The 24,468-nt window shown below is 41.4% G+C and overlaps 1 protein-coding gene across 3 annotated transcripts in view; it reads right to left on the bottom strand.

The window, feature by feature from the left end:
* The window catches only part of SNX13 (sorting nexin 13), a 90,985-nt gene that overhangs the window by 60,873 nt on the left and 5,644 nt on the right, over positions 1-24,468 (bottom strand). The gene's annotated exons all lie outside the window — the stretch shown is intronic.

Raw genomic sequence — 24,468 nt, 5'->3', positions numbered from 1 at the left:
GGGGGTGACGTTCCTGAGGTCGTACGCCTGGGAGCCTAGGCCCGGATTTGAACTTGGCTCTTCCTCAGGCCAGGTCCGGCTGACTCCCCAGTGCCTCGGAGCAGCTCGGCCTACCAGACAGGACCTTGGAGAACCTCATGTTCTCTGTGGGCTGCAGGGCCCCTGCTGACGCTTAATGAGAGAGAATGATGGCCACAGTCGGGGGTCAGAGGTCAGCACCAGCTGATTCTGCAGAGGCCGGAGGAGCCCAGGGCTAGCTGGTGGCAAAGATTCTTTTCTTCAGCTCCGGACTGGACATGATGGTGACAGGGAAAACTCCGTCATGTACCACAAACCTCTTCCATTTCTTGGCATTTCAGTTTTCTTCTCCATAAAATGAGGGGTTCAAGCAGATAAACTCTGGTGTTTTCTACCTCTAAATCAATCCAACTATTGACTTCACACTCTAATGGCAACTTGATTATCAATACCTAAAAAGATGATGTTTGTAAAAAGTGGACTAAATTTTTGGAGCAAAAAAATTCAAGCTATCAATAACCACATGAAAAAATGGTTTTAAAACACTGGTTAGAGAAATGCACATGAAAACAACGTCCACCAGACTGACCGGGATGACAAAAATGGAAAATGATGGTGCTGGAGGGGTTGGGGGAAAAACAGGTGCCCGGATGCATCATTGGTGGGAATTGTGAAATGGTCCAATCAGTCTGGAAAGCAACTGGAACTCTGCCCAAAAAGCTACTCAACAGTGCGTACTGTGGGACCGAGCAAACCACTATTAGGTCTACAACAAACCTAGAGATCAAAGAAAGAAGAACAGAACTCCCATACAAAAATATGTATATCAGCTATCTTTGTGGTGGTGAAGGGGGGAATGGCTGAACAAGGTGCATTACAGGAATGTGATGAAATAGGAAAGGGAAAAGATGGAGGAAGACAGACCAAGGGTTAGTAGAAGTCAGTAAAATGGTTTTGGGGATGAGGGAGATCTTTCATGGGTTTAAGGGGTAGTGAAGGTACTGATGGATAGAGAGAAGTTGAAAACAAAGAGAAGAAAGAGTGATGGTCAAAGGGGAAAAACTACTTGTCTTCTGTCTGTGAAGATTAAATTTAACTCTCCCCTGATAGTGAAAATGAAAATAATGAACTCTCCCCTGATTGTGAAGAACCCCTGCCCATTTTTAGATTTAATCACCAAAAGTGTAAACACCCCATTCACACTTGAGTGGGGGAGGTCTGTGACCCACATGTGCAGTGGTGGGTGACGAATCAGAATTGACTGACTGACTCCTGGGCAGTCCTAAAGTAGGACTTAAACTGTGATTGGTAGATGTCGAGTTAGGGGGAAGGCACAGGAAGTGACACAAGAGGAAGTGTCTTTAAAAGGGGGTGACAACTTCCTGAGTGAGTTCTACCGGCAGTTCTTTCTTTCTTTGGAGTGGAGGCTGGTGGAGAATCTGCTGACTGGACCCAAGACATGGTGAGTGAAAGGCTGACTCCTTTCATATTGGATTTTCTGAAGAGACTAGCCTCAGGAGAGACTTCCCCAGGTCCTGGGCTTTGCCAAAGCCAGCTAAGGACTAACTCTCCCTGCCCGGGTTGAGTCAGGGGCTGGGAGTAAATTACTTAAGTGTTTAAGCTAGATATCTTACCCTATCCTCTCTCTGATTTTCTTACTTCACTCTTTCTATATTTTGTAAAGAAATCTCTTTTGGAATGAATTAATTTCCTGGTGACCCTATTTTAAATACAATCCAGTCCAACTTTTTTATATAATAGTCCCCTTTCCCCCCTTACATGTCCCAAGTGGAAGAAAGGAGAGAACAGAAAGAGAGAACAGAAAATGCACTCAGGTGAAGGATAAAATGGGGAAGGTAGAAGAACCTCACTATGAATCATGTCAGTTTTTTCAGTTAGTTACAAGGCAAGATCCTTTTCTCAGGAGGAGGTGGAGAAAGGGCAGCATAGATGGCCTCAGCAGGGGAAAGATCAGTTTATTAAGAAGAGTCAAAGTCCTGGCATACAGCCGTAGAGATTTGAGAGCATCAGTGAGAAATAAGTGCTATCAAGGACAATCTTGTGACCTCCTTCATCAATGTTCTAGCAGTACAGGAGAAGGAAGAATGGAGAGGGATGACAAAGAGCAAGCAAGAGTTGGGGTACAAAAGGGGTAAACATTAAAAATAAACCAAAAGGAGAGCTCCACTCTCCCATCCACCTTCTGCCGTCTCCCCAAATGCTTTAAATCACAATATCTTGGCCAAGTGTCCCACATGTCTAAGGCTCCGTCTTCCCCCACCCAACAAAAAGCTGTCACAAGGTTAACAGGGCAATTTTGCTTGTCATGAGAAAGGTCTCCAGCTGAAGTGGAAGTTTCCATCCTTGGTGGGGTGGTGTTATCATTAAGGTCAAGTGGGATTTCTATCAAAGTCACTACTCCTTTCCTACTGTACAGCGTGGACCCACAAAGCCTTGATTTCACTTCTCTTGGGCAAAAGTCAGTTCCTACCCAGAACCTTGTTTTTCCCACCAGGTTACTAAGAAACTTCCTGGAGAAGCTCCCGACTTGGACTCAGCACACAGACAGGCAAATGTAAATGGGACAAGGAAATCCACAGCAAAATCCAAAGTTCTGACTTCTTCCTCTCCTCAGTGGCTGATTAGTTACATGGCTTGGAGCAAACTCCTCCACCTTTGGGGACCTCAATGTTCTTACCCAGAAAAGGGACAAGAACAGCCCATCTACTAGACATTCCAGAACATTTTGGCAGCCCATGGGCACGAGGCACTTTGGAAATCAGAAAACGCCATCAAGGCCCCCTGAGATGCAGCTACCTCTCCTATGAAGTAGGGATAAGAATACCTCCAAGGTTGCTATCTCAAAGGAAAGAATCTGCCTTAAGCTCTCTGCATACCTCAGAAACCCGAGATCCAAGGCATCCAATATCCTATATATCTTCAGAGACCAAAGCACTGTTTCTAATACTTGATACTCAAAAATAGGCCTCCGAATGCCAGGATTTTCCACAGTTCCCAAGTCCCACTGCATCTTCCCAATAGGACAATTCCTTGAACTCCATCTGGGCCTGGACAACGCCATTCCAAACCCTCCCAGATCCCAGTGCCAGTACTCTGTTGGGGAGAAGGTGGAGGGACACAAAGCAGGAACCGGACTCCATTCCCCCATCTACCCCGCCCCCCCTGACGATCTGCTCACTCTGCCCACAGACAACTCTCCAAAGGGGTCTCCTCCCAGTCTCCCACCTCTGTGTGTTTGCTCTCACTGTTTCCTGTGCCTACTGAGCCCTCCCTCTGGTCCTGGGCCACTGCAGCTCCCCTCTAAGCAGCCCCTGGACTTGGTGATACAGTGAAGCAGGGAGCATCCACAGCACAGAACACAGGGAATGCAGGGAGACTGGGGATAATGGATAATGAAAGTGGACGACGTGTCTTGGAGGCCAACAATGGGGAACCCCAGGCTCCACTCAAAGGTCACCTTGGCTGGTTCACAGATTCGGTGATGCAGACAGAAATATCTAAACGGGGAAAGAAGAGCTCAGAGGGTCCCTGGCACACCTGCTGACTTCATCCTGGTGAAAGAACTATAGGTGGCAGGGCAGGACACCTGAGGCCCCCCCCCCCCCCCGCCCCCAATCCTCAGGAATACCTCTGACAGGGAGCAAGATCCTGAGGAATGACCCACCCTCTGCAGCCATTGTCCTGGGACAAGGTCCCACGTGTCCTGTGTCTCCCTGCCAGCTGCAGACACAGTGGGTGCTCCTGTTACAACAGCTGATTCCCTGACCCACAGGAGTGCCAGGCCCTGTCTCTTCTGCCGTGCCAACATGAATATTCTATCTGGTAAAATGTCTTCGTTTGATCTGACACACAAAATTAACAACGAGATGTAGACTTACAGCAATTCAAGCTCGTCTTCAGACCTAACAGCTTTTGAGTTAATTCTAAATATTCATCTGGACCAAAAGTGTTCTCTGCTGCATTTGGAAATAGGTTTTGAGTCAGTTAGGGTATACGAAGAAGGTCCAAGAGACAGAGAGCACACACAGCCCTGAGAACCCACAGATCCAACTTCTCTTCCTCACTCAATCCCCAACTAGTTCTACAGACTTGAAGAAATTCTTCTCACAGTTCAATTTCCTGAACCCTACTAATAAAGGGATTTTTACTAGCTAACATAAGGTTCTTCCAAGCCCTAAAATTCTAAGGTTGTGATTCTACATCTTATGAAAAAAACCATCTTCTGTTATCATCAGCCACCATCCTTGTGCCCTCATCCTCCCATACTGCTCCAACAAAAAGTTCTAGTATTGTCTTAGCCAAAAGAGCATCCCTGTGCCAGAGAGAATGCTCAAGTGCAGTGGTGTCTCTGGAGCAGAAATGCTCTTTTTCTTTCCCTAGCAAGGATTGTTTTCTAACTGTAAGCTCTTAGACTCTTCTGTCCCATTCTCCATTCAATGCTAACATGACTGTTGTTTCTATTGGCTTCAAAGTCTACAAAGTTCTTCAGACGACTATCTTGGTTTAGGCTTGGAGTGAGCATTAGCCAGAGTTTGGCACTGCAGGTCTCCCTGTCTCGCCATCACAAGGAATCTGAGGTTCCCCCATGATGACTTGTCCATGGCCACACCCACTAAGAGGCAGGAGCAGGATTTGTACTCAGCTGGGCAGGCTAGCCCAGTCCTCAGCCCCTCTACCAGCACTCTGCCCAAAAACGAAACCTGTTTATACACATTCATGTGTGAACCCCGCAACCCAGGAGGAGACTACTACTAAAGCCATTCTTTCCCCCAAACCTGACATTTTCAACAATGCAAGCGATCCCAAGGCCACACCAGAGAAATGACCAACCACCTCAAAACAGCTGCCCCAAAGGGATGAGTGATCCAAGGAATTTCCCTTCCCAGCCCACGGCAGAAGCATGGAATTTTCCTCTCCTCAACCAGATGCTACCTGGATCTGTTCCTGAGGACTGGCAGAGTTTCAGGGGTTCTGACCAAGGTTTCCAAAGAATTGCGGTCTGATTCTTCTGTGAGAACTAGATGAAACCTCTCGTTTGTGGCCTCAAAAAAACCCTATTGGCTTCCTCCATGCCTTATAGTGTCTCTACAGGCAGTGTGATAAGCAAAAAGGGAATCAGAAGAAGTAACAATCAAAATGCTCAGAACACCCAGTTCCCTGAGGCTTCAGTCAGGGCCACAGAGAAAATTGGCAGCTTAGTGAAGCCCATTTGGGCTTCTGGGTCACAGGCCCCCTTTGAACTGCAGCGGTGAAGCTCCTGAGGTCACAGCCCAGCACATCCCTGGGTTCCCAGACCTAATGGCACCATAGGATTTCTTCCAGCTCCAACTATGTTTCCACATTCTGCTCTGCAGCAATAGGAGAGGGACAATTTTCCAGGGAAGCAGAGAAGCCAATCCTGGGGCCATCCACAAAAGGGCTTAGGGGAGGTACATCCAGCTGGCTTCCATGGCAACAGGCCTCATGCCCCTCCAGAGTCCTAATCCAGCCTCCTGCCCACCAGGTGCTTCTCAGATTTACAACAAGCTAAAAGAGTTTCTGTAGAAGCCCACCCATCATCCAGAGCCAAGTTTCACCAGGAAATAGCTGGATGTGCAAACTTTAGAACTCAACTAAGCAGTCTTATAAGTTAAGTAGTGCCTAGAAGTAGGTTTGTCAAACTACCATTAGCCACTGCTTCAGTAAGCATCTGGGGGAACCGAAACACCCCACACATGAAGGTGGCAAAGGAAATAAGGCCATTTCCCATGAACATGGGATGGGCCATAAAAGATACCAGGATTTCATTGTGGAAAGATTGCATCTATAGAAAACAAAGATGACCAAAGTTGCCCCTCACAGTATTTTGCTATTCCCATTTCCTTCTTTTTTTTATTTCATTTTGAACAGACATGCAGTATGGTATTCTATTAGCAGAAACTTGGTTTTCAAGCCAATCTCTTACCAGAGACAAATCACTTTTTCTTCACTTCTTCAGCAGGGACAGTACAAGTTTTAACCTGTATATAGCTTTCCACAGGGCTATGGTAAGGATCAAATGAGAATGCCAGGTGGTGGTGGTGATGGTGGTAGTAGTAGTAATAGTAGTAGAGTATTTAACGTATTTCTAAATGTATTTCTATTTCTATCACACAGTGTAAAAATGTTAACATAAAGACAAAGACCTACATTGTACCACAGTTTACCAAAATTAATTTGCAAAGTACATGGAAATCATATAGTTATATAGTTCCAGGGTCTGCCTCTGTAAAATGCTGACCTTTAGCATTGTTTTGCTTCTGCCAAATCAGCATGATCTCTTCAAGCCATCTGAAATCATAACCAACTTGCAAAACAGAAAGTTATCACATGATTCCGGAAACTATAAAACAGAGGAAGTTAAGCATCATAATGGGGGGAAAAAGGAATTAGGGTAGAGTGAAATTACAGTGTAGAATGAAAGTTAATCAGTAAGAAAAAGATGCAAGCATCACTGCTTGAGCCAAGGTGTCAGGAATCAACCAAGATACACTTATTCATCTACTTCTTTGTGGCAGGTTATTATCTATGCAAGGCTCCAAAAACTGTCCATTCTTGGATCCATGAGAAAAAGCACTATTAGAAAGCAATGAATATCTGCCAAGATAAACACAGGAACTATATGAGCACAATTATAAAACACTTTCCAGACAATTAAAACTAGATCTAAACAATTGGAAAAACATTTATTACTCATGGGTAGGACGAGCTAACATAATAAAAATGACCATCCTACCCAAACTAATTTACTTATTTAGTGCCATACCCATTGAACTTGCAAAAAACTTTTTCTACTGAATTAGAAAAAAACATAACAAAGTTCATTTGGAGGAACAAAAGATCAAGGATATCCAGGGAAATAATGAAAAAAAAATGCGAAGGAAGGAGGACTGGCAGTCCCAGATCTCAAACTATACTATAAAGCTGTGGTCATCAAAACAATTTGGTACTAGCTAAGAGTCAGAAAGGAGGATCAGTGGAATAGACTTGGGGTAAGCAACCTCAGCAAGACAGTCTTTGATAAGCCCAAATATCCCAGCTTTTGGGACAAAAATCTACTATTTGATAAAAACTGCTGGGAAAATTGGAAGACAGTATGGGAGAGATTAGGTTTAGATCAACACCTCACACTCTACACCAAGATAAAATCAGAATGGGTGAATGACCTGAATATAAAGGAGGAAACTCTAAGTAAATTAGGTGAACACAGAATAATATACATATCGGATCTTTGGGAAAGGAAAGATTTTAAGACCAAGCAAGAGTTAGAAAAAAATGACAAAATGTAAAATAAATAATTTTGATTACATTAAATTAAAAAGTTTTTGTACAAACAAAACCAAAGCAACCATAATTATATGGGAAGCAACAAATGGGGGGGGGGAGGAATCTCCATAACAAAAACCTCTGACAAAAGTCTAATTACTCAAATTTATAAAGAGCTAAATGAATTATACAAAAAATCAAGTCATTCCTCAATTGATAAATGGGCAAGGGACATGAATAGGCAGTTTGTAGATAAAGAAATCAAAACTATTAATAAGCACATGAAAAAATGTTCTAAATCTCTTATAAACAGAAAGATGCAAATCAAAACAACTCTGAGGTATCACCTCACACCTAGCAGTTTGGCTGACATGACAACAAAGGAAAGTAATAGATGCTGGAGAGGATGTGGCAAAGTAGGGACATTAATGCATTGCTGGTGGAGCTGTGAACTGATCCAACAATTCTGGAAGGCAATTTGGAACTCTGCCCAAAGGGCCCTAAAAGGCTGCCTGCCCTTTGATCCAGTATAGCACTGCTGGGTTTGTACCCCAAAGAGATCACAGGGAAAAAGACTTGTACAAGAATATTCATATGTGGTGGCAAAAAATTGGAAATTGAGGGGATGCCCTCTGATTGGGGAATGGCTGAACACATTGTGGTTTCTGTTGGTGATGGAATACTATTGAGCTCAAAGAAATAATAAAGTAGAGGAATTCCATGGGGACTGGAACAACCTCCAGGAAGTGATGCAGAGCGAGAGGAGCAGAACCAGGAGAACATTGTACACAGAGACTGATACGCTGTGGCACAATCGATTGTAATGGACGTCTCCATTAGTAGCAATGCAGTGATCCAGAACAACTTGGAGTGATCTACGAGAAAGAACATTATCTATACTCAGAGGAAAAACTGTGGGAGCAGAAACAGAAGAAAAACAACCACTTGAATACATGGGTGGAAGGGATATGATTGGGGATGTAGATTCTAAATGATCATCCTAGTGCAAACATCAACAACATGGAAATAGGATTTGATCAAGAATACATGTAAAACACAGTGGAATTGCATGTTGGCTATGGGAAGGTGTGGGGGGAGGGGAGGGAAAGAATATGATCCTTGTAACCAAGGAATAATGTTCTAAATTGACTAAAGAAAATAAAAAAAAAGCAAGCAATGAAGCTTTAGAAAGTAAGCCTGATTTTAAGTAGAAAAACAATAAAGTTTAGCAATTAAAATACAATTGAAACATTTCCTGATAAATGTGCAGGTCTGACCATGTTGCCTCCTCTTTCCCAATCAATGAATTTCAGTGTCCCCCTTTCTCTTGTTTGTCATTCAACCTTCATAGTCCAGCCTCATCATTTCCTGTGTCCTCTCACATGTTACTCGCCAGCACATACTCTTCAATCCAGTGACACTATCCCCCAGCTGCTCCACCTCTAGGCTCCAGGCATTTTCTGTAGCTGGTCCCCATACTAAACCACTCACTCTCCCCCCTCCATACCTCACCTCCCAGCTTCTTTCAAGCCCCAACTAATGAAAGCCTTGCTCAGCTCCTCTTAATTTTAGTGCCTTTCTGCCTGTTAACTATTTCCTATTTATCCTATAGGAGCTTGTCCGTACATATTTGTTTACATGTCGTCTCCCCTATTAGACTAGGAGCTTGCTCCTTGAGGGCAGGAACTATCTTTTGCATCTTTTTGTATCCGCAGCTCTTCCTGGCACATAGTAGGCACTTAATAACTTTACTGACTAAATACTTACTAACTATTCTACTGCTCCTGGTTTAGGATGATTCAAGACAAATGAGTGGGGTAAAATTTACCTTTGCAGTATTTATAAAGAAATGGCTTGCTAAGTGAATAACAAAGATTATTTCAGCTATAACACTTAGACAATTTAAGATGATTTAGCTTCAAGCACTTAGATAAAATTAATGAGCTAATCGAAATAAGAATAAATAAAATAATGAAAAATGCAAAGTTATTCTGAGGCTTGTATAGACTCCTTTTGTTTCAGTAGGATTGGTCAAGAGTCAGGAAGAACTGAGCTCAAACTGAGCTCCAGGCACTCAGTAGCTTTGTGACTCTGGCAAATTATTTAACTTCTGGTTGCTTTGGTTTTCTCAAGTGTAAAATGGGGAGAAAAATAGCATCTACCTCCTAGAGTATTGTAAGGATCAAATGAGATAATATTTGAAAAGCGCTTAATACAATGCCTAGCAAACAGTAGTTGCTTAATAAATGCATGTTCTTTAGTTTTTTGGGCAATGACAGAAAAGGGGACAAATGGCTCCAAGATCACAGTTCTAGACAGTGGCCAAACTTCAATCTGATGGATCTGAGTAGCAGTGAAGGGACAGACATGCTGCTACAGAACCTCAATTATAGCAATCTTGACATTCTTGCCATAAACAAATCTAGACCAAAGAAAGTAACAACCAAGTGGAAAGATGAATTTTTCATAAAAAATCAAAATAAATTTTAAAACATTAAGACTGTTCTAGGTTCCAAATATTGTTGTTATTTGTCCTTTGTCTTTGGAGAAGACCAACGGCATCATAGGGCAATGTGCTTATTTGTGCATGAACTGGATTTAAATAAGGCAAAGGTGCCCAAAGTCATCAGCCTCATTCTCCAAGGACAGGACAAATGTCAAGAAGACTAGTGGCATCTCTGACGTCTAACAAGCTCTAAGCACTCCATTGCATCTGCCAATTCCAATAGGGGACGACACCCCCAAACAACCCCACAGATGTGAGGCCCATCAGTTGCCATCTGCCTGGATGGCTTACTGGGGCGTGGCCGCTGCACATGCCACAGGTGAGAGTTGAGCGCCAGGTGGACACCAAAGGTACATGAGCAGTACCTCCCACCAGAGGTGCTGGTCCTCCTTGAATACCCATACACTCCTCCAAGCATCCTCCTAAGCACTGAACAACAAACAAGCAAGCAAACCAGTCCCTCACCTCTTTCCAATATTCCAAACTTACATTCCAGTAGAGGGAAATGGTGGCCAAGGAGGAATGCTTTAGACAAGGAAGTCAAGAGGTAATGGTGACTGTAACCACAGTCTTTTTCCATATCTTTTTCCACTAACATCTCATGGATACTCCTTGAGAGGCAAGGAAAGGAGCTGGTATAGTGGTTTAAGTACACTTAGAAGCTACAAGAAATGTTTCATTAGACATTAAATTATATTAATGATAAGTATTTACAGAGGCCACCATGACAACTACAGCTCACACTAAGGACAAAAAGGTCAAATATTTCCATGAGGAACATGATCATAACTTCTAAATCTAAAATGTAGGAAATAGTGAGGATGGTAAGAAACAAATGATTCAGGAAAAAGAAATGAGAACTTCAAGACTACATAGAAGATTCACATTCTCTATTAGAGGATCTTAAGCTGAGAGTTGGTCTATGAATGTGGGTTTTGGTTACAGAAGGTTGTGTATGTGTAATTATGACACCTGCCTTCCAATATAATTGATTTTGTTTATAATCCTATATACTTTATTTTATACATTTTCAACTTTTAACTCTGAGAAGGGAGCCAGAGGCTCACCAGACTGCAGCCAGAGGGGTTCAGGACACAAATGGGGAAGATCCCCTACTCTCACACACAAACACGTTCTTTAAAAAAAAAAACACAAAAAAACACAAAAAAAAAACAAACAAACAAACTGAAAAGCACGGAGCACAGAAGGTCCCAAAACCCAGAGTACAAAAGAGATTTGATTCTCACAACCCAAAGAAGAGTTACTATTGGTGTGGGAGTTACCCTAGCATCCATTCACAGCAAGTGGGAGGATCCATCAAGCTGGGCCAAGCCCCTGCTCTGCTTCTCAAAGCCTATAACTTCCTTTCTCAAAGTCTTCATTTCCTAATCCATAAAATGAAAGGCTTGAACTAAATGACCTTGAAGGTCCTAGATTCTAAATCTAGAATCATAAGACTAGCCATAAATAAAAATCAGAATTTATTTTAAAAATTTATTTTAAAAAAAGCAGCAAGAACATCAAAAAGATATGGAATACAACTTTAAAAGACTAATAAACACTGAATTATTTAAACAAGTAATCAAAAATTAAAAAATAGGAAAGGGACAACAGAACTGACACCAACACTGACCATATCAGTGCGTTTAACTAAGGAGACCAAAAGATGCCTGAAAACAACTTGGATAGCAACCATCTGGCTTAAAATGCAAGTGGAGGAGACCAAAAACAACTCTAAGCTGGAATATAAAGTCATCAGTAAAATCTCAGAAAGGATGATGGATGATTATAAGTAGTAATCAATCTGGGAAAATTCTAGAACAGATCACTAAAGAGATGGCTGGGAAACATTTAAAGGGAATTGCTATGAAGAACTAAAGCATTTTTAAATCAACAGTAACTGGAAAACTAAGGTATGACCATCAACTGGGTAATAGCAAAATAAGTTGTGGTATATGATTGTAATAGAATTATTATTAAGAAATATATAATAAATATATAAGAATATATATAAATAATATAAATATATATATATAAAAGAAATGATAAACAACAGGATGACTTCAGAAAAAGTTGATAAAGACTTGTATAAACTGATGCAAAATGAAGTGAGTAGAACCAAGAAAATAGTGTACACAACTACAGCAATATTATATGAAAAACTGTGACTTAGTTATTACCAGCACTACAATGAACCAATATAACACAAGATTCATGACAAAAAATGCTGACTACCTCCAGAGAAAGAACTCATGAAATCTAAATAGAGATCAAAGCAGAGACCATTCTTCATTTTATTTTCTTCATGGCACTGCCAAAATGTTAGAAACCAAATGCTAAAAATTGTTTTTACATGTAATTGGAAAAAAATTAAATATTACTGAAGAGTTAAAGAACAGGTCAGGCCAAACTAAACTCACTTCTTTTTTTCTGACAAGATTAACAAACTAGCAGACATAGGCAATGTCATATAGTCAGCTAGATTTCTGTCAAGTTTCTGAAAAGTGTCTCCTACTGCTGTCTGTGTTTTCAAAGACCAATGACATGGCAACACTGAGGGCAGAAGACAATGTGTGGGGCCATGGCTGATCAAACCAAAACAGTTTGGAAGACACCACCACAGATCAGGCACAGGTGGTCCATTAGAACATTTAGAGTAGAAGCTGGCTCTGGATTTGCACAGCTCATGTTCCCTTTGTGCTTACCATTTCTGCTTTGCTCATGGAGTGCAGTACCACCTTTGATGCGGGCCTATCATGCTGGGTGGTTCTAGGTCAGCACTCCACAGCAACTTTGAATGTTCTTCAGTGATCCCTTTAGGTTGTCATTAGACTACTGCTTCTGACCAGCATGTGAACACGTACCAACACATCACCTAACTCATGCTATCTTATGGAGATGAGAGTATTGAAAATAGTTGGATTGCTGTCCACCCACATGGCAGCAGGCCTCCAAGGGAATTCCCCAGGGCGTCTGTGGTTGACCTCTTCCACTTATCCTTTTTATCAGGGCCTTGGATAAAGGCATGGAGGACATGATTATCACATTGGACAATGGCACTAAAATGAGGGGAATAGCTAACTAGCTTGATGATGGAGACAGGACCCAAAAGGATCTTGTCAGGTTAAAGTCCTGGGCCAAACCAAATGAGAAGAAATTCAACTGTAATAAATCTAAAGTCTTGTGCTTAGGCAACAAAAAAATCAAACCAAAAAACAAAACAAAACAAAAAACATACTCTACACACAAAAGACAGAGGAGTTATGGAAACCTAGCAACTTCTCCAAAAAAGATCTGGGAGTCTGGCGGCTTGTCAGTCCAATTTGAATCAGTAGTGTAGTGGACCAACCAAAAAGCCACTAGGGTGAATGAATTGTGTTTATCTCACAGCCTTCCATCAGCCAGATGAGGATGGCTAAAGAGTTAGGCATGTTTGGACTGGACCTTGTCGGGGGAGGGATAAGAGCTGCCATCAAGGACCAAAAAAGCTTTGGAAGAAAGGGCAGATTTTGGGGTTTTATGTGGCACTTCGAAGTTGACCGAGAGCTTTAAATACATCATCTCTTTTAACCATACAACAATCCTGTAAGGCTCATACTGCCAGGAATATCCCTATATATATGAAGAAAGTGAGTCTCACAGAGATTAAAAACACTTTGTCAAAAGACAGATTAAAAATTAAGTTTTCTAAGACCAGCACTCTACCCACTACATCACCCATTGCCTCTGGATAATTTCCAGCTATATCATCTGCAAATTTGGTTACGTGTACTAACAAGGTTCTCATCCAAGCCACTTATAAAAGGTGCTAAAAACAGAGCCAAGAATAGGCTATTAATATTCTTTGGATCTAGCTATAAAATCATTTCCAATTTCACCTAATAACATGAATGTTCATCTTGTACCTTTCTTTGCCATAAAAACAGCATTCTTTTCAACAAACTTAATAATAGTAGTCATAATAGTAAAAGCTAGCATTAGCTGTTTCATGAGAACAGGTTCAGAAAAACAGCTAGTGTCCCTATTACTTTCACCTTTTAAAGGATGAATTTATTATTAACATTAAGGGAAGTCCCTAAACCATTTGATTCTCTGTTTTAGGCAGATGTCTGGCCCACTAGAGCTGGCCCTCAGCATGATATAGCATGCCAGGCTTGCAGTCTATTTTCTTTTTCCTTCCAGGTGGTCTGTAATATATTCCAGGGACTATGCTGCCTCCTTTTTTATTGTCTCACCCAAATGCTTTTTACCATACTTGCCCCCTTGACAACCAGTTTCCATCACTACTACTTGACAAGAACTTTCTTCTAAGTCACTCCAGTTTGCTAAATCCATTGAGCTTTATTCCAACACTTCCATGATTTCTCTGCAGTGCTGACCACTGTTGTATGTATGTAAGACCAAATAAATTCCAGGCATAGCATCAGAGAGACTGGCAAAAAGAGTGAAGTCCAATCCCAATCTTCACTCTAATGCTAAGGATGTCATGAGTTGATTACCAACAGCACCATATCAAGAGTCTGATTTTTTTTAGCTAAATCAAACGAACTACGAAAGCTTTAATCAAGACAGATCTACTTTAGTAATACGTGTTTTAATTATTTGTGAACTCAATATACTATCATTATGCAAGTGTGACTTGCTTTTTAGAATTCTGTTCTCATTGCAACAGCAAATTATCAGATTTACAAGTTTTTACTAGTTCAATAAAAGTATTTTTTAAATTACCAACTATTCGTTCAACTTCTATACCTATTGCTCACCTGCTCCTGAGACCTATAATTATGACCCTGAAAAAAGATCTTTAGACACTTCTATTCAAAGTCATTGGCTGTCTGATAGTGAATGTCTAATGCTCAAGGTCTCAAGATCTGCAAAGTGCCAGATTTGTATCTTTCAGCCAAGAAGCAGAGCTGGAAAATAGACTCTGAGCTCTGATGCCTGAAATCAGGCTTGGGAAAAGGTGAAGAGACTGTGTGGGTTGGAACCACGAGCAACCTGGGGCACAAGCACACCACCCAAAAAAAATAAGATAAGAGGCTTCATCAACCTGAGGCCTCAATTCCCTTCCCTGACAAAGGAAGGCAAAGGACTGACTCCAAGTTGTCTAAGATTCCTAACAGGGTTGAACTGGCAAGATGCCATTCCACTGGTTGTAGGGCCTATGGAAAGGGGCAGGAGGGGAGAGAAAAGACATGCCAGAGGTCATGAAGAAGCTGTTTGTAGCTCTAGCTCCCTCCCAGCTTTGGGGAAGGGGAGACAACAGAAATGATACAGTATGTCTCCCACATTTCTAATCTAGAAGGATCATTTGAGGAGCTCTCTGTAAGCGGACTTTTCAAGTAGTTTAATATTGTAAAAAGATTTTTAGTGACTGCAATGGTATTCAATCCTTAACAAAAACTTTCATCAAATATAAAAACCCTCAATGTCAGCCCTAAAATAAAAGAATTTTAATAAAAAAACAAACCCTGAACCCCACCAATTGGTACTGAAAATCGTTCTCTGCGTTTCTCAAAGGTGAGCTCTCCCCTAGCCCAAGGCCTCATACTGCTGCAGAATTAACCTCCCTGATATACCAGGACACATCAGCCCTGCTCAAAAGCGTGCAATGTCCTCATTGCCCCTGGACTACTCCTGGAATGAAGGCCTAGGGCAGGACCTCCCCCCTCCACAAACACTCCAAAGAACCTGTCAATTGACCCATGTAGGTACTCACTGTTTCCCTCCCTCCACCATGCAGATCTCAGCCTCAAGACCCCTGCCCAGCTTTCAACACTCAGCTCCATGTCTTCCCACAAGTTTATCAGAAGAGGCAGCTAAGTAGGAATGGCACACTAGGTCCAGAGTCAGGAAGACATGAGTTCAAACCCAGCCTCAGCACTGTGTGACCCTGGGGCAAGTCACTTAACTTGCCTGCCTCAGTTTCTTTGAACTGTAAAATGGGGAGAATAGCATAAATCATATTCTTCTAGATTCTCAGCACTGTGCCTAGCACCCAGTAGGTGCTCCTCGGCTCTCTCCTCAATGCAGACCATTTGATCTCTCAGAATCACACACTTAGGACAGTGTGTCCAACCCATCACTTAACAGAGGTCTCAGCCTCTCGAGTCTACTCTCTCTACCCCACCTCAAAGCTGCCTCTCCCAGGACCATTGCCCAGTGCTTCTGCCCACTCCCAGCCCCCAACTCATACTGCACACAGTGGGCACTAAATAAGAGCTTTTATTCTTGACTGCACTGGCCAGCCTCTCCAAGTTTTCCTGTCACCCCTCAAAGCCTCTCCATCCTCTCAGAGAAGAGGGGAGAGAAGAACTCCAGTCAGCCCCACTCCCCTTTGCAAGGCCAAGTGCATCCCCTTCAGTCTCCATTTCTCCTCCTCTTCCTTAGGGCCTGAGAGCCAGCCCTGCTTTTGTCCAGTGGAGAGTAAGAGCTCACCACCTCCCCCAAGTCCAGCGACAACACTATTGGTCCCTACATTTCCACTGGGCCCAAGGGAATGCATTCTGTGGCCTGCAATAGTCCTACGACTTAACCTCTGCTCTCAGCTTAGAATTCACTGTAAGGAATGTGTCCATCCAGTCGCAGCTCTCTCTCTTACTTCTGTAATTTCCACCCAAAGAGCAAAGCAGCTCCTGGAAGGCAAGGTCTACTTCTGTCTGTCTCCTCAGCACCTGGCACAATGCCTTGTGTTCAGCAGGCACTAAGTAAAAGCTTGATGAACTGGTGTGAAAAGGTGGTTCGGCGCGAGAGCCCTGCCAGAAATGTACATTATTGCTTACATCATTAAGCCAGGTTCTAGTTAGAATAACACTGCCCCTTTGGGGAAACTGCCCAAATATTGGAGGGAGACAAAATTTTACAGCAATAATGACTGATACCAGAAAGGGAGGAGGGACCATAAGGATTATGTCAGATTCCCCAAACATGCTATTCATGAGGCAGCAGGAGCAATCCTGAGTCAAGAAGATGAGGAATGCCAGCCCTGCAGGGCACCTACAAGGAGCTAGGGGACCATGGGTGAATAAGTAGTCCTCGACCTCTCAGCATAGGATGGGAAACCCCAGAGGAGCAGCAAAGTCTCTCCCACCTGAGAAATCTCAGCTCAGGCCCCCTCAAAACATGTGGGTTTCAGTGGCAACCTCCCTGGCTCCACTTCTCCACGAGCTGCTTCACTGCCCTGTTCTATTAAGCAAGGAAGCCAGGAAAAGTACCAGCATCCACTTCCTGTCCCCTCAAGGCCATAAATGATTCAATAGGTCAGTTGACAGAGATATCAAAAAAGATTTGTCTCTTTACACTCAACTTTCTCACATTGGCAAGAGAACAAATAATGCCCAGGGAGACTAGGAACCCTGGGACTTTCCAAGTTATAAACCTGCAGTCCAGCAGCATCTCTCCCAACAGGCAATGGGAGAGCTTCAGCAGAGTTTTCCGGGTCTAACAGATTGACTTAAGAGGGGGAACCAATTTACCAAAATTTCCCTCTCAGTATCTCTGAATCAAAACATTTTCCCCAGATGCTTGTCTTCTTATGGCTTCCCTTGCTCTTCCTTTCAATCAGGCTTTCAGTCTGAAATTTAAACCCAAACACAGAAACCCCTTTGAAGTAAAACATATAGAAAAAGCTACTAGGATTCAGAAGGAAACTAATGGAAGGGAGAAGAATATCATCTGGATGAACAAGAACTACGTACAACGTGTTTTATACACAGTCAAGGAAACACCTACAAAGAAAATAATTTCAAAAATAAGATCTAATTTCAGAAAGAGTTGGAACTGATCCAGAGTGAAGTGAGCAGAACCAGGAGAACACTGTACATGGTAACAGCAATACTGTGGGATGACCAACCATGAAAGATTCAGTTACTCTCAGCAATGCAAGGATCCAGGACAATTCGGAAGGGCTTAGGATAGGAATGCAATCAATTGATCCACCTTCAGAGAAAAAACTGTGGGAGTCAGATGCAGATCAAAACAGAATATCTTTCACTTCAGTTTATCTGGGTTTCTTTTCTGGTGGGATGGGAGGGTTGGTTCTATATGCATATTCTCTTACAACAATGAACAGTAGAAAAGGATGTTTTGCATGATAATACATGTATAATCCAGTTTACCATCTCCAGGAGGGGAGAAGAAAGGGAGGGAGGGAGACAGTTTGGATCTTATAACTTGGAAAACTAAAGTGGAAAGTTCTTATTACATGTAATTGGTAAAATAAAATAACTTTACTCCCCAAAATCTAAAGTTTTGAAAATAATTTACTCTTACTAGCGAAAAGACAAGTAAGTTTTACAAATAGAGTCCTCTCCAGCTCCTACATGCCTGATGAAATATGAAAGAACAGAGACGGTGCAGAAGCAGATGGCTAACTTCATTGCATCCACATCTCCTCTTAGGTATTCAAAAAGCCAGCCTCTAATGCACTAGGCACAACTGTGACTCTATTTAGTCTCCAGGAGTTATTGCTATTTGTGTATGACCAGCACGTTAGTGATAGGCAAAGGTTACTTTATTTTCTGTATGCTCCATTTCCTCTCAATGCCTATCTCTGCCTTGCCACTAAGCTCCTCCTGATCACTCCTAACTAAATCCTTCCATCAGGTGTAAGAAGAACACCAACCTGAACAGCAAACACAAGTATAAGATTTTAGTGATTGTTGCTGAGAAATGATGCACTAAAAACACATGCTAACAACCTGGTATCATGGCACATGGAAACACAGAAGCATGCCATTTTCAATCATGAAATCACATCTCCCAAACAATCAGCATAATTTTTTAGATACATCATACTCAAGTGAAATGATGTGTCATCCTTAACCCTAAAAAACTCTAAAAAATGATGGTCAGGGCCAGCTAGGCAGCTCAGTGGACAGTCAGGCCTAGAGACAGGAGGTCATGGGTTTAAATCTGGCCTCAGAACACTTCCTAGCTGTGTGATTCTGGGCAAGTTACTTCACTCCCACTGCCTAGGCCTAACCACTCTTTTGCCTTAGACCTAGTACTTGTATCAATCATCTTGGAACTAGTACTTGTATCAATTATAAGACAAACGATAAGGGTTTAAACAAACAAAAAAATCATAGTGAAGTCATCCCACAACTCAGTGTCAACCTATTTAATTTGGTAAAATACTTAGCTTACCACATTAAAGCTTAGAATTATGTCCAACGCCATGCTGTACAGTTAGTCAACAGGCTTTTTTTCAAGTCCTTACTCTATTCCAGGGACTGAGATAAGAATTGGGAAAACACGGACAGTCTCTCTGAGGTGCAGACATGCTAACAGGGGAGAAAGGGTTTTGTACTACTCTATGTAAAATGAAAACTATTCATTCAAGGCAGGCATGTGACAAACTAGGGCCAAGCTAAAAGCTGGTCTGGCATCTCAGAAGGCAGGCCAGACCAATCAATCAGTAAACACTTGCTACTACTGCCTACCATGTGCTAGACAGGGAGGCCCAGGGGATAAAAAGCAAGACCTTGAGTAAGGCCAAGCTGGGTCCAGAAGCCTGGAAGTCACCTGGGCAACCTCTTGGTGTCCCAGACCACTCTCTGAGACCATAGGTTACAGATGAGATTTAAACACAAAGGATGATATCATAAGCATGTTAAAAATTACCTGTCAGATGTATAGAGAAGGGAAGAGTTTATGACCAAAGAAGAGAAAAATTACAGATGTAAAATGGATCATTTTGATTACATTAAATAATGAGGGTTTGCACAAATAGAACCAATGCAGCCAAAACTTGAAGGAAAGCAAGGGGAAAAAAAAGGAAAAAATGTATAGCTAGTTCCCATGACAAGGATCTGATTTCTCAAATGCAAGGAACTGAGTCAAATTCATAAAAATGGGGGTCATTCCCCAATTGATAAATGGTCAAAGGATACAAACAGGCAGTTTTCAGAAGAAATTAAAACTATCAATAGTGGCATGAAAAAGTGTTCTAAATCACCACCGACTAGAGAAATGCAAATTAAAACAATTGATTACACAATAACGGCATAATATTCTCAGCAATAAAATGATTCCAGAAAATCCTCAAGGACTCATAATGAGAAATGCCATCCGCTTCCAAGAAAGAACTGATGGAGTTTGAATGCAAAACAAGACGTACCATAGTTCACTTTATTTCTTCACTTTTCTTTGGTTTGTTCAAGTTCTCTTTCACAAAATGACTAATATGGAAAGGTATCTTATGCTATTACATAAATAAAATCTATATCAAATTGCTCAAGGAGACAGGAGGAGGCAGGGAGGAGAGAATTTGGCTCAAACTAAGAAAAAGGTTTAAAAAGCTTTTTTCATGTAATTGAGAGAAAAAGAAAATTTAAAAACCAATTCTGAGGTACCACCTCACACCTATCAGATTGGATAACAGAAAAGGACAGAAAAGGAAAATAAATCTTGGAGGAGATGTGGGATAATTGGGACACTGTTGCACTTTTGGTAGAGTTGTGAACTAGTGCAACCCTTCTAGAGGACAATTTGGAATTATGCCCAAAGAGCTATAATACTGTGCATATCCTTTGACCCAGCAATACCACTACTAGATCTATATTCCAAAGAAATGAAAGGAAAAGGACTTCTTTGTGCAAAAATATTTAGAGCAGTTCTTTCCTGGGTGGCAAAGAATTAGAAATTAATTAAGGAAAGGCTAAACAAATTCTGGGGTATGATTGTGATGGAATACTATTGTGCTAAAAGAAATGACAAAGGGGAGTTTCAGAAAAACCTGGAAAGATATATGAATTGATAAAAGGTGATGTGAATAGAACCAGAAGAACAGTGTATACAGTGACGTCAATACTGTAATAATAATCTACTGCAAAAGAATTAGCTACTTTAACTGACAAAATGACCTGAAACAATTCCAAAGGACTCATAATCAAAAAACTGAGAGAAGATTAAAGCAATTTTTTCCAATTTTTCTTTCTTGCCTTTTTATTTTTTGCAACATGGCTAATATGGAAATATTTTGCATGACTTCACATGTATAAAGATACTATATTTTGGGTGGGCGGAAGGTCAGGAGGGAGGGAGAAAATTTAGAAATGAAAATAAAAATTAAAAATTAAGGTTAACTTTGAAAAAAAATAACTACAAGTTACATAGCATTGGGTGAGGGAGTATTTTCACCAGGACTTATTTAAACAAAGAAATCATAGGGGTAGACACTCTCACCCTGCAAAAAGTATGCCAGTCACACATTGGAAAGACAAAAACTTAAGAGTGCCTACCCACAAGGACATGGCATTAAATTAAGGAAATCAGTGGTCTTGTGAGCATTGGTATACAAAATAAATACAAGTTATTGAGGGAAGGAAGAATCAGGGAAGGCACAGCATAAATAAATGAAGGGACGGAAGTGGGGGAATCAGGAATGGTCTCAGGTAAAGTCTGAGTTGGGCCTTAAAGGAAGGCAGAGATTCTAAGTAGAGGAAGTGGTTTGTCATTTCCTTCTCCAGTTCATTTTATAGATGAGGAACTGAGGCAAAAAGGGTTCAATAACTTGCCCATGGTCACATAGCTGGTAAGTGTCTGAGGCCACATTTGAACTCAGGAGGATGAGTATTCCTGATTCCAATCCTGGCACTTATCCACTGTTCCACTTAGCTGCCCCGGTACCTGTAGTACTTGCCTTCTTATTTAAGGTTCAACTCAACTACTACCACCTCTAAAGCCTTCCTTCCCTTTTCTGTCTAGTTGTCAAGCTGAGATGGAACACAGAATGCTATACATGAGAAACAGCAAGGCCAGTTTAACAACACCAAGAGAGAATGAATGGTAATAAAGTGGACTATCTAAAAAGAAAGGCTGGAAACAAACTATCAAATGGCTTTAAATGCCACAATGAGGAGTTTGTATTTGAACAGTCCTGGATTCAGAGGCAAAATTGGAGTTTATTGGGCAGAGGAGTGAGGTGGTCAGACCTATGAAACTGGAACGTCACTTTGGCACATGCTTATAGGACACAACATAAATGGGTTTTCCAACAAGATTGGATCACACTAAAGAGCAGTGTTGAATTTCTCTAAGGGTCTGAGCAGAGAAAAAGACTTTCTTTTGAAATGTCTTTGGCCTGGGCCAAGCAGAACAAGAAACAATGATTAAGAGTGGCTAACTTGAGGCCCAATCATGACCTTTGAGCAAAGAATGAATTTCAGACTTCTAGAACCTTAATGTTAGTACATCTAGTCAAGTCTGTACAAGCAGAGGACCTACTCAATTAGTGTCGATCCAATTTTTGATTCAAGACTTCTTGTGAGGGGATAGCACATTCCAGCCCCAAAAATCCAAGATAGTGCTAGTGCTTATTGTTGTTGTTTGTTTATTTTCCCCCCGAAATCCAGCCTATGCTAGTTTCTCTCCAGGTTTCCTCCAATGCTCTGAATTCTACCCTCTGGGGTTCCCCCACTAAGCCATGGTAGTCAACCAGATCATTGAAGACAGATACAATGACCTTCCTTCCCCACCCTCACGCATTAAGTCTTCTTTTCTACAGGCTAAAAATCCTCTTGGATGTGCCCATTAGAAGATCAAGTGAAAAAGTGCAGTGCAGACACTTCTGCTGGGCCTCTAGCCAACAGATGATGGTCAGAGAGCATGGTGCAAGAATATTTGATGAATGTCAGTGGCCAAGATTGATGAAAGTGAGGGGTTCAATCAAATGGGAAATGGCTGAACAACCTGTAATATATGAGTATAATAAAATTTAATTATGTCATAAAAGAATGAGAAGTTGACAAATATGGAGAGACTTACATGAAATGACACAGAGCAAAGTCAGCAGAACCAGGAGAAAATGGACTCAACGACTACAATAATGCAAGGGGCAACAACTTTGAAGGACTTCAGAGATCTAAAGCAGTCTAAGAATAAAACATCTATCTAAAGCAGACTAAGAACATCTCCCACCCCCCTCCCCCACAGAGAAGCAATGGCCTAGACATACTTGGAAAATGTGTTGATCTATTTTGCCTGACTATACATAACTATAACAACAGAATGTTTCTAGAGGGAAGAAAGTGAATTGAAGGGTCTAGACAAAGGGAAAAGAGCCTGAAAAAGTCATGATAGTGTAAAATAATTTCTGAACAAATTTGAGGGATTTTATTTATATTTATTTAATATTACAGTTTTGATAAAACTTAATTTTTTAATTTTAATTTTTTAAAAAAGTGAATATTTACTGGAAGGAAAGCTGCAGTGTTTGGCCCAAGGTCTCAATGGGTCTCTTGTCATCACCTCCCTGTGTATACCTGGAGTTATGGCTCAGGCCCCAGTCTTTACGTAGCCATCCCTAGAATTGGAAAAGTAAGCAAAAATGAAATCTGTGGTCAGCTCAATCAAGAGTGTACTGTTGGAGGGCTTAATATGCACCTACTAAGTTCCAGAGACTTTTTTTTATTACCTAAGCACTAGGTAATAAAAGACAAAAGGAAATTAGAATTGATATTCTGTGAGGTAAGATAACATGTACAACAGGGAAATATAACCTCAAATAGACAAGGTACCAGGAGTTGGAGAATTAGGAAAGGTCTCACTGAGATGAATTTTGAAGGAAATGACAGCTGGCTCCATACATACATCCACATATCCATATTTCATGTGTAGATACACACTTCATTCTATATAGGAAAGTAACAAGCTTTCTCAGTCAAACAAGGGAAGACAGAAACCAGATCACCCACATAATATTTCCTCTAATACAGGTACCAGTTTACAGTCACCAAGATATTTTACTTGTCTGAAATTCCTACCTTCAAATGAATTCAGTCACACAAACACTGAGCACCTGGACTGGGGGAGGCACTGAAGATACAAAGACCCAACCCAAAATGGTTCTTGCTCTTCAGAGGCCTCCTGGCTACCAGACTCATTTTTCCCACACAAACAAAAAGGAAGGCAACTCTCCCCCAGCCCCACCTTCCCAAGGGCCTCCTAAATCAGGTTTAGAAATCACAGGGCTTGCAAAGCCCATGAAAGCAGGCCCCATTTTATAGCTGAAGAAAATAAGGTTCAGAGAATAGAATGCTTTGAAATCCTGCCCCTATCCTATCCTGTACACAATGGTGTAACACTCCTTTAGTTTTTTTGATAGCTTTCTTTGAGAAGATGTTTCTGGAGACTTAGACCCATTAAATAACTTTTGAGAGGTCAATGCAATATGACTATTCTGTAACTCTAGCTTTCCGTGCAAATCTGAATGGAAAGCACAAAAATTAGAGGGGATAAGATTGGACTCTCTAAAAAGAGGAACATTTTCTGCTTATTTGCTCTTCCATCTCCTGCCATCCCAATGTTACACAAATCTAATAACTACCTACCTTTTAAAAATCAAGAATAAGTCCTAACCTACTTTGCACTGAATTTTGAACCTTTGATCTCTCTTCACCTTGTCAGTTCAGTGTCCAAAAGCCTCAAAACTGGTTTGAATGGTGGCCAAATTCAACTCTACAAAATGCAATCATTCCATCTCAGTCATGGAACCTATACACTTTACAAAAAGCTCATGACATAAGCCAAGTGCTATTTGCCTGCTGCAAATGAGATGAACCCAAGACAGATTAATCACCTGTGGGATACCTGCATATAAATCCCTTTAATCTTTTTCCTATTTCTAAAAACCATAC

Source organism: Monodelphis domestica, chromosome 5 (genome assembly GCF_027887165.1).
Source record: "Monodelphis domestica isolate mMonDom1 chromosome 5, mMonDom1.pri, whole genome shotgun sequence".
Taxonomy (NCBI): domain Eukaryota; kingdom Metazoa; phylum Chordata; class Mammalia; order Didelphimorphia; family Didelphidae; genus Monodelphis; species Monodelphis domestica.
The sequence above is the reverse complement of the archived record's forward strand: the minus strand, read 5'-3'. Positions and strand labels throughout refer to the sequence as shown.